Source organism: Acomys minous, assembly GCF_964271855.1.
Source record: "Acomys minous genome assembly, chromosome: 10".
Taxonomy (NCBI): domain Eukaryota; kingdom Metazoa; phylum Chordata; class Mammalia; order Rodentia; family Muridae; genus Acomys; species Acomys minous.
In genome coordinates, this window is record NC_140491.1 from 10,960,228 (window position 1) to 10,970,403 (window position 10,176).

Below are 10,176 nucleotides of genomic sequence, written 5' to 3' on the forward strand. Positions count from 1 at the left end.
CATAGTAATGAAAATGTTTTAAATGTTTCAGCCAAACTATAGCAGCACCACTAACTTTCTCACCCTCCATTCTTGATTTTTCTTATCCTCTACAATATATCTTTCCTGTAAGGTAGGATAGTACATAACACTTTGTTCTCCCTGCTATATTGATAAAAATTCTGAAATGTTACCACTTATCAGAATATTGTATGTTTTTTAGTTTTACACAATAGAGTAGGAGAATGAGCTGTCCATAGACTGTGTCTGAACAGGGTGTCTAGGTTCACTTCTTCCAATATCCTTGCTAGTACACAACATACACACACACACACACACACACACACACACACACACACACACACACACAATTTGTCTAGTATTTTCACAATATTTAAAAAGTGATTTCAGGGTGAGTATCGTATGTTAAGATATTTTCATCTACAACTTTAAGTAGTCATGTAATACTAATATTTTTAACTCTTCAAGAGCAATATATATATATATATTATATATATGTACATATATGTGAGTACATATTATATAAAATAAAATATTAAATCTATGTCATAGTCAACACATTCTGCCCTAGTCATCTTAAAATTCTCCTCTTTAATCATGAAGTAATTTAATTTAACCCCTAAGGTTTACAATGTGACTGCTTTCATATCTATAACTGGGGAAAACTGGTTAACAGTGGTGCCTATTAAGACCAAAGCACATGCTGTCTTCCAGGCTTTCTTAGCATAACAGGTGCCTGTTACAGAGTCCATGCTGACATCAACGCTCCTGTGTGGGAAGAAGCCATGCCAAATTCTGCCATGTCAGAAATCCTGTGCTTAGGCTGTATGCTGTGACCTTTGAGTTGCTGACCTTTGCCTCACAAGGTCTTGGGTTCCAGGCTCTCCTTGGACTATTTATCTTTGAAAGAAGTAGGGAAGTCTCAACTTGGAACCACCCAGAGGATCTAGGAAGTTCTTACAAGGAACTACTCTGAGAACTAGGAAGTTCTACAGGGAGCGATTTAGGCTATTGTATTCTTGCCTTGGGAGCTATGGAGAGAGAGATTAGAATAGATCCTATTGACCTTGCCCTATATATGTTCCTACTAGTCGGCATTAAAGTGAATCTTGATCAGAAATGTCCTGACTTGATTCATTATTTCTCGCGTCTCTGTATCCTACTTTCAATCCCCACTCCCCCTTGCAGGTGAACCCTGATTCGATTTTTCCCGCGGGCTGGGACTCGACACTCCTGTTAGCTCTTTTCACCCTGATCCCTACCATAAATGTCTCCAGCTCATATGCTTTCAATTTCCAAGCATCGCTTTCCTATATAAGCCTGCCATTTTGGGTATCTGTTTGACTAAATTTCCTTGTCGCCCCCTCCCCGCCCCCACCTTTCTCTTCTCTTCCTCTCCTGCTCTCCCCTCATCTTTCTCCTCAATGGCTCGGGTTAATCTGCTGGTCATGTTTACACTCCCACATTTGCCCCCTGCTCTGGACTCTCCCGATGTTGCTGGCTGTACTCTCCCTCTTGTGTAAATAAGAACCATACCACCAACCATACCTTAGAAGAGTTATGTCCTCATTTCATAAAATCGCCACACTAAAATCTCTATTTTCTCATCAGTGTATTGCTGTTTGCTTCTTTTAAAAGTTGATATAAATTTCTGAAGTGGGTCCTTTTATATCTCTAAAAAATAAAAATTCATTACATATATTTTCTTTTATCCACACATTTTTAACTAGACTATACCAGGGCAATTGTGCAAATGTCGTTCCCTGTGGTACTTTTATGATCAGAATGTTTTCGCATTTTAGTCTGATTTTTCCCTTGTCTTCTCCTTTAGTTTTTATCTTCAGTAACAATAATTTTTGGTAATCCAGCACTTTTTCATAATTTGTCCAGTGGTTCCTTCTTGTTTCAATGTCAAACTTTAGTTAGCTTACTTTTCTAATATATTTTTGTCTGATTTTTTATTCTTTTATTTTAAAGTTAATTCCTCTTTTATATTTATATATAAAATATATTATATTTATAACTTACATTTTTATCTCACACAATTCATGCAGTCTTTATTCTAAGAGGTTTTAATTTTTAAATATTTGTTTTTAAAAATGATTTATTTATTTATTACATATTACATATAATGTTCTGCCTGCATCAGTTCCTCTAAGAAGTTTTTAAATAACAAGTTTCTCAAAATTATTTCTCATAATTAAAATTTGTTTATATTTAAATAAGGTATTTCTTGGCACTCAGATATCTCTTAATTTAATGATCCAATATTAATAAAATAATAGTCCAATATTTTAGCAAGTAAACAAAATGTATTTATCATGAATGTCCTTCTTAGTCATTTCTTAGCCTTTAAGCTTTATGTCTATGTAATTAGATAAATACTTGTTAATTTTCTTGTATCTCTCAAGCACTACTTCTTTTTACTTTGCTTTATGATTTTACATATGTGCAATTCACAGTTGTCCTGAATTCTTCTATGTGGCATATATGGAAGTGCCAGACAAAGAAAAACAAAAATGTTTCATTTTATACAAACTAGCTCAGAAAGACATCTTGTCAGTTGATTTAAGGAAGTTCCAGGAAACTAACCAGGCAAAAAAAATCAGAACTAAAAAAGAAAATCAATTTCATGGTACGATGGTGTTTAAAAACATGAGCCAAGAGTGGTGGCATATGTCTTTAAACCCAGCATTTATGAGACAGAAAATGAAGGGTCCAAAATTTGAGATCTATGTGCTCATGTCAGTAGTAAACCTTTTTTCTAGCATGAAAAACCTACTATCTAGTTGAAAATCATTTGTCTAGCATGGAAAAGGCAAATATCTCATATGTGTCTAGAAGATATATATGTATATTTCATATACATTTCATATACATACATATATATTTCAACATTATAGTTTTCCTGACACATACTTAAAGGCACATTGAATCTTCAAGTTTAAATTAATATTTGAAGTTTCTAAAGAATCTCTGTTTTTATATTTTATGATTATTTACATTGAAATTGCTCTTTTATTCTTACTATAAAATAAACATTAAATACTAATTTTTCTTCTATTTTATAAAAATACATTACAACTTATTGAAAAAATTTTCCTCTTAAATTGGTGACGTTTGTTTTGAAGATAAATTGATCAAATGTTATTTCCAGTGCGTTTTGTCATTAAATGAATTAGAGTAAATTTCATGTTTAATTTTTAAATTAATATTGACAGTTTTCATCATTTAATTTATATATGAATTATAGAACTGCCTTGTAAATAACTGTAACAAACCTGGCAGAGATGATGATATGTTTCTTGGAGAATGAATGGGTCAATTAGTAAACCTGACATTTTAACCTGAGACAATCATTATGCACAGGGTCATAAGATGGTCTCTGTGGTGCTATCTTTCTGGCCCAGTGTGTCTTCAGTTCATGAATATAAATCAAACCGACATGGATCAAAGGTTAATTTGTAAGATACAGTCTCTTCTGGATGTAATTTTTCTTAACATTCTCATATAGAAAACAGCATATTTTACTTTGGATTCCTTCATTCAGACCGCAATATTAATCTTTGTAACTTTACTATTCGCAAGGGAATTTGTGTAGTGGAGCTAGAGATAAAATATAAATATTTGCCATCTTAAGATACAGCCAAGATTCTCCACATATCTCAGCAGAATACTTTAACCCTGAAACTTCTCCTGATATGTGCTGCATATTTTAATTGGTTTGACAAACCATATGATTTGGATATTCTTGCTTGCTCAGTGGATTTCAACACCATGACTCTGGATTGTTATTTGGAGAGAATATTTGGAGATTCCCTCCATATTAAAGTTCATTTCAGTGTAAGTATTGGATTAGTAGACTTGTTTACATTGACTGTTATAAACCAATCTTATATTCATGTAATAACAGGAACTTGTCTAAAACTTACCATTTTTGATGAATTAGTTTCATTAGCAATTTATCAATCATGACTTTTGTCATTGCAGATATTTCACTACTGGCAATTATTTTATTTACAGGATAGACTTATAATTTTGTTTGTATATCTATGATATAGTTACCATTATAGATTAGATTGCCTGTTCTGTTTTTAATTTATTATTCTTATATATACATTTATATTCTTACATATATATACACTAAACTACCTACAGCAAGTAGAACCACAAAACAATCAGGAATTATATAATTGTTATATTCACAGTATTTTGGCTATTTGTATGGGAGCTTTGAAGAAAACATCTTTCCTATCTTGGTGCATCTAAAATTCTGAATGTAAACCAATATCTATCATATCTCATCATTATCAATTTAAACCATCTATCTAAACCAAAAACATCTTAAACCCTAAACAACTAACCTTAATTGTAAAACTAAACTATCTGACACAGGCTGGGTATTGCCAGGAGTTGTCCTGTCTCATTGTCAATGAATCTTTAAAATAATAAAAAAATATTTAAATTTGCCTTATTATGCTTGGTAACATTGCTTCTTTGCTGATAGTTTGTTGAGTTTTTAAAGATTACTTATTTATTTATTTAAATTTAAGTCTTCATTTTATATATTGATTTAACTTTTGTTGCCTTTATTTGGCTGTTTTGATTTGATTTTCAAAACTTGGAGATTAGCTCAAATCATAGTGCATGGTAGTTCAATTATCTATTTCACAGTTACATTTCAGACTTTGAGGCTAGGTCTAATTGTTTATCTCATTTGCATGGAGTTTTTTGATCCATCAACATCAGCCATTGATAAACATGCTTGATTTTTTGTTTTGTTTTGTTTTGTTTTTTGTTGTTTTCTTTTTCATTGTTTGCAAAGATTCATGCAAATTTTTTTATTATATTTCCCCCAAACTCTTCCAAGATTCACAGCTTCCCTAAATGTCATCCTTGTACATTTAAAAAAAAAATGTGTTAGGACCAATTGCTCCTGTATAAACATTATCAAATATATGGTCTTCGTTTGAAATTTCATTGATTTACCAGAGGCAACATTTTTAGGGAATCATATTATTCCCTTTTCCAACACTTGCATTCCCAATAGCTCCTTAAGGATGTGTAGGATTGTGTGCCAAACCCTTTTCTTCATGCTGGTATTTGGTTTGGCTTGGCTCTACAAAGGCTTTGTACATGTAATCCCTATCATGATGTGTGCTTATATCCATATGTTTCCTGTGTCTAAAAGACTCTTATAATCATCCACAATCTCTGCTTTTTATACTTTCTCTCCCCTCTTCCTCAGTTGTCCCCAAGTCTTCAGAGTTTGAGTGAGGTATATATTTTCCTCTTGATGCCTGAGAAATCTTTGAGGTCATTCTCTGTACAGAGGACAGCTCTGTGTGTGTCTTTCTGGCTTAATCATCAACTAGTGTAAATAGATGTTTCTCTGCTAAAGCTTGAAAGATGCCTTAATACATGGGTATAAAGATAAGTCATTAGAAATTCACTTATTATTATATTCATATAGCAGCATAATAGTAGTAGGCCATCCCCTTTGGCTTGTGACATACCTAGCTGTAGCTTTTCAGCGACAGAGTGTACAACCAGCCTAGCTCAAAGAAGATCATGAGCATCAAAGAATCCATGATGGGAAACTTTCAAGTGATGAGAGATAGAACGCACTGGTGTGAAGAGCTACATGTGAATAATGCAGTAGGAAGGATGAAACTGGAGTGAGGAAGAAGAGGTAAAAAAGAGGATTAACCATAAAGAATAAATGGGAATAAATAGGAATCTTCTACTGATGAATATCTTTTTAACTTTTTAATGGAATATAGTTGATCAATTATTTCTTTTATAGTTCATGACTTTGGCATCAAAAAGTTGTTTTAAGACTCAAGGTCCTGTGCTTGTCCTACTATCTTCTCAGATTTCTAAACTTATGTTCAGTTTTAAATTCCATTCAGTGTAGGATGAAATGTGTGTGTGTGTGTGTGTGTGTGTGTGTGTGTGTGTGTGTGTGTTTATGTGTCTATGTGTCTATCTGTTTATGTACTTGTTAATTCTCCATGAAGAGTAGAATAAAGTGTAGTTTTTAAAATAGGTCGTTAGTGTATAATTGTTAAAGATGTGTTGACTCTTGCATGAGAAACTTCTGGACCTTCTACTCAATTTCATTGATACATTCATCCATTCTTCAAAAATACTTGAATATTACAGATGTCTAGTGTATCTTGATGCCTTTATCAGTTCTTTAATGGTGTTCCTTTTCTTCAATACTATGTTATCAATTAAGTCTCAATACTTTATATAAATTTTAAGTTAATGATGTACCTATTTGAAACATAACTTAGTATGAGATTGATTAGATCTCTGTTTAATTTATATATAAAATTTAATCATCAAATATCTTAAATGCATGTAAGCCTTCAATCCATGGACAAAGACTGTCTCTATTTTTGTGTTTTATTTATTTATATATATATACTCCTAGACATAGTTTTATCATTGCATCTTGGTGCTTTGTTTATTGAGTAAAAATTAAAATGGTATTTTATCCTTCTTGAGAATTACTTTTAAACTGATGGCATAGTCAGTACTCTTTTTTTTCCCCCATTTGCTTATGCATGTCCTTTAAGATGCAGAACAAGAATTCAAAATAAGCATTTTAATTTTCTTTAGTAGATTACATACATTAGTGATACAATTATATTAACTGTTGTGCACTTAAAAACCTTCAGTCACCCTCATTTAAGTTTTCCATAATAAACTACATGATTTGGAGCTTTAGGGTAATTTTTACATTTTCTGATATTTTGTACTAATATTTGGGGACCTGTGCCAAATTCTGCCATGTCAGAAATCCTGTGCTTAGGCTGTACTCTGTGAACCTTCAAGTTGCTGACCTTTACCTCACCACGAGGTCTTGTGTTCTAGGCTATCCTTGGACTATTTACCTTTGAAAGAAGGAGAGAAGTCTCAACTTGGAACCACCCAGAGGATCTAGGGAGTTCTTACAAGGAACTACTCAGAGAACTAGGAAGTTCTACAGGGAGCAATTTAGGCTATTGTATTCTTGCAAATCAAAATGACTCTAGATTCCATCTTACACCCATCAGAATGGCTAAGATCAAAAACTCAATTGACAGCACATGTTGGAAAGGGTGTAGAGAAAGGGGAACACTCCTCCACTAGTGGTGGGAATGCAAACTTGTACAACCGATTTGGAAATCAATTTGGCTCTTTCCCAGAAAACTGGGAATGCTACCTTTGAAAGAAGTAGAGAAGTCTCAACGTGGAACCACCCAGAGGATCTAGGAAGCTCTTACAAAGAACTACTCAGAGAACTAGGAAGTTCTACATGGAGCGCCTTAGGCTATTGTATTTTTGCCTAAGGGCTAGGGTGAGTGAGATAAGAATAGATCCTATTGACCTTGCTCTATATATGTTCCTGCTAGTCGGCAATAAAGTGAATCTTGATCAGAAATGTCCTGACTTGATTCATTATTTCTCGCGTCTCTGTATCCTACTTTCAATCCCCACCCCTTCTTTCAGGTAAACCCTGATTCGATTTTTCCCGCGGGCTGGGACCCGACACTAATATAGTTAAAATTTTTATCTTTTAAATATTTCCATGTCTGAAAAGCTTTCTTTGATAATTCTGGTGTTCATATATGCTGATAATAAATTTTACCTTATAAAATCAATTTTTATACAGCAACTACATTTCTTTCATTTAAAATGTATTTTAATGCTTCACTTTAAAGCCAATGGAGAGGACATTCTCCACAGTTGAGTGGAGAGTGAGGTATGACATTCACACATACTCTGGTGCCTCATATTTGACCATGTCCCTGGATGGGGAGACCTGGTGGCACGCAGAGGAAGGATAGCAGGCTACCAAGAAGAGACTTGATACCCTATGAGTATACAAAGGGGGAGGAAGTCCCCCTCAGTCACAGTCATAGGGGAGGGGAGTAAGGGGAAAATGGGAGGGCAGGAGGAATGGGAGGAGACAAGGGATGGGATAACCATTGAGATGTAATATGAATAAATTAATTAAAAATTTAAAAATTAAAAATAAATAAAATGTATTTTAATAGTTATTCAATATATGCTAAATATATGTGTACACATTTTCTGAAATAAGAGTATGTGTGCATGTGTTTATGCACATAATCAAGTCCTTAAGGTTGTTCTAATACTCTGTGAATATGTTTCTGGTTTTATTAATCTGAAAATTCTCTCTCTTTTAGTTAATGTGGATAAGAGTTTTTCTATCTTATTGAATTTCTCTAAGAACCAACTCTTTTTTTGATTCTTTGTATTATTTTCTTTGTTTCTATTTCATATATTTCAACCCTCAGTTTGATTATTTCTTGCTGTCTACTTCTTTCAGGTGTGCTTACTTGAACAGTGTTTCTCAACCTTTGGGATGTGACCATTTTGAGAGTCAAATAACCCCTTTACAGTGGTATCTTACAACCATTGGGAAACACAAATATTTATATTATAGTTCATAACAGTAGATAAATTGCCATTATGAAGTAGCAACAAAAGTAGTTGTATGTTTTGAGTCACTACAGCACAAGGAACCATATTAAAAGGTGTTCATTTTTGTTGAATTCTGAAATGTCTTTAAATTTCTTTCTTCATTTCTGCATAGATCTATTTTTCATTCATTAGAGAACTGTTCAGTTTCTATGAGTTTGTAAGCTTTCTATTGTTGACATCTATATTTTCTTAAAAATATCAATTAACAATAATTGTTGATTTCTGTTTTTCTTATTGCTGGTGGTGGTGACAGTGATGATGGAGCTTTCCCCCCCCCCCCTCTCTCTCTCTCTCTCTCTGTGTGTGTGTGTGTGTGTGTGTGTGTGTGTGTGTTTCTTCTTTTGATTTTGCTGCTGCGAGATTAGTTATTAATTGTGTTTTCATGGGTGTTATCAACCTCCTTGCATTGGAATTTTCCATGTAGCACCTTCCGTATGGCTAGATTGTTGGTAGATTTGTTTAAATTTGAATTTATATTCCATAATCTTATTTCTTCAGCTATGTTGAATAACATTTTTGATGGTAATAGTCTGGGCTCAAATCTGTTGTCTCATAAAGTCTACAGCACATCTGTCTAAGCTCTTCTACCTTGAAGTGTCTCCATTTGAAAAGTCAGTTATAGATAAAATAGGTCTGACTTTCTATTTAATTTGATCTTTTTTCTTTGCAGCTTTTAGTATTATTGTTCTGGATGTTTAATGTCTTATTATATGGCAAATGATTTTCTTCTTCTGGCCCAATCTGTTTTGTGGTTTGTTTGTTTGTTTGTTTGTTTGTTTGTTTTTATGTTCCTGCTTTCTTTTTAGGCATATCCTTCTTTAGGTCAAGAAAATTTTCTTTATTGATTTGTTAAAGAAAAAACCTGATACTTTGAGTTTGGTTTCTTCTTTCTTTATTCCCATTTTTCCCTAATTTTCTTAAGCTTGGGCTTTTCAATGTGCTCCAGATATCCAGGAATGTTTTATGTCAGGAGATTAGAGCCTTAACATTTAATTTGTTCAATGTATCCATTTCTTTTTTGTTGTGTTCAATGCCTGAGATACTTTCTCTCTCTTGTATTCTGTTGCTGAAACTTGCCTTTGTAGTTTCTGTTCAAATTCTTAACTTTTCAATTTCCAAAATTTTATCACTTTTGCTTCCTTTATTGCTTCTATTTCTGCTTTCGGGTCTTTAATAAGTCATTCATTTCCTTCAACTCTTTGTGTTCTCTTGGCTTTCATCCCGTTGCTTGTGTTTTCCTAAATTTCTTTCAGTATTTCTTCATTTCATGTTTAAGCACCTCTCCATCTTCCTATAGTTGGTCTTAAGGCCTTTTCCTTGTGTTTCAGCTATGTTGGGCTATTCATGGTTTGCTTTGTGAGGACTTTTGTTTGCTTTGGGGATCTAGTGGAGACATATTGCTCTGGTGTCTGGACCACTGGGTTTGGGATGACTATTTCTCTAGGTATTGATTTTGGCATTTGTCTTTGTTCACTGGGTGCTTTGTTGCTTGGTTTCTTTTTCCTCTTTTGATTGTTTGAGAATGTGATGGCTGTGTGCTGTCTGCTTTACTGACCTGCTCAACTGATGTGTTCACAGGAAATGCCTGCTCGTATAAGAGGTGGGGATACTGGGAATGGGTGGGGACGAAAGCTTGCAGGAGAAGGTCCTTGTGAGCATTGGTGATGGGGTTTAAGA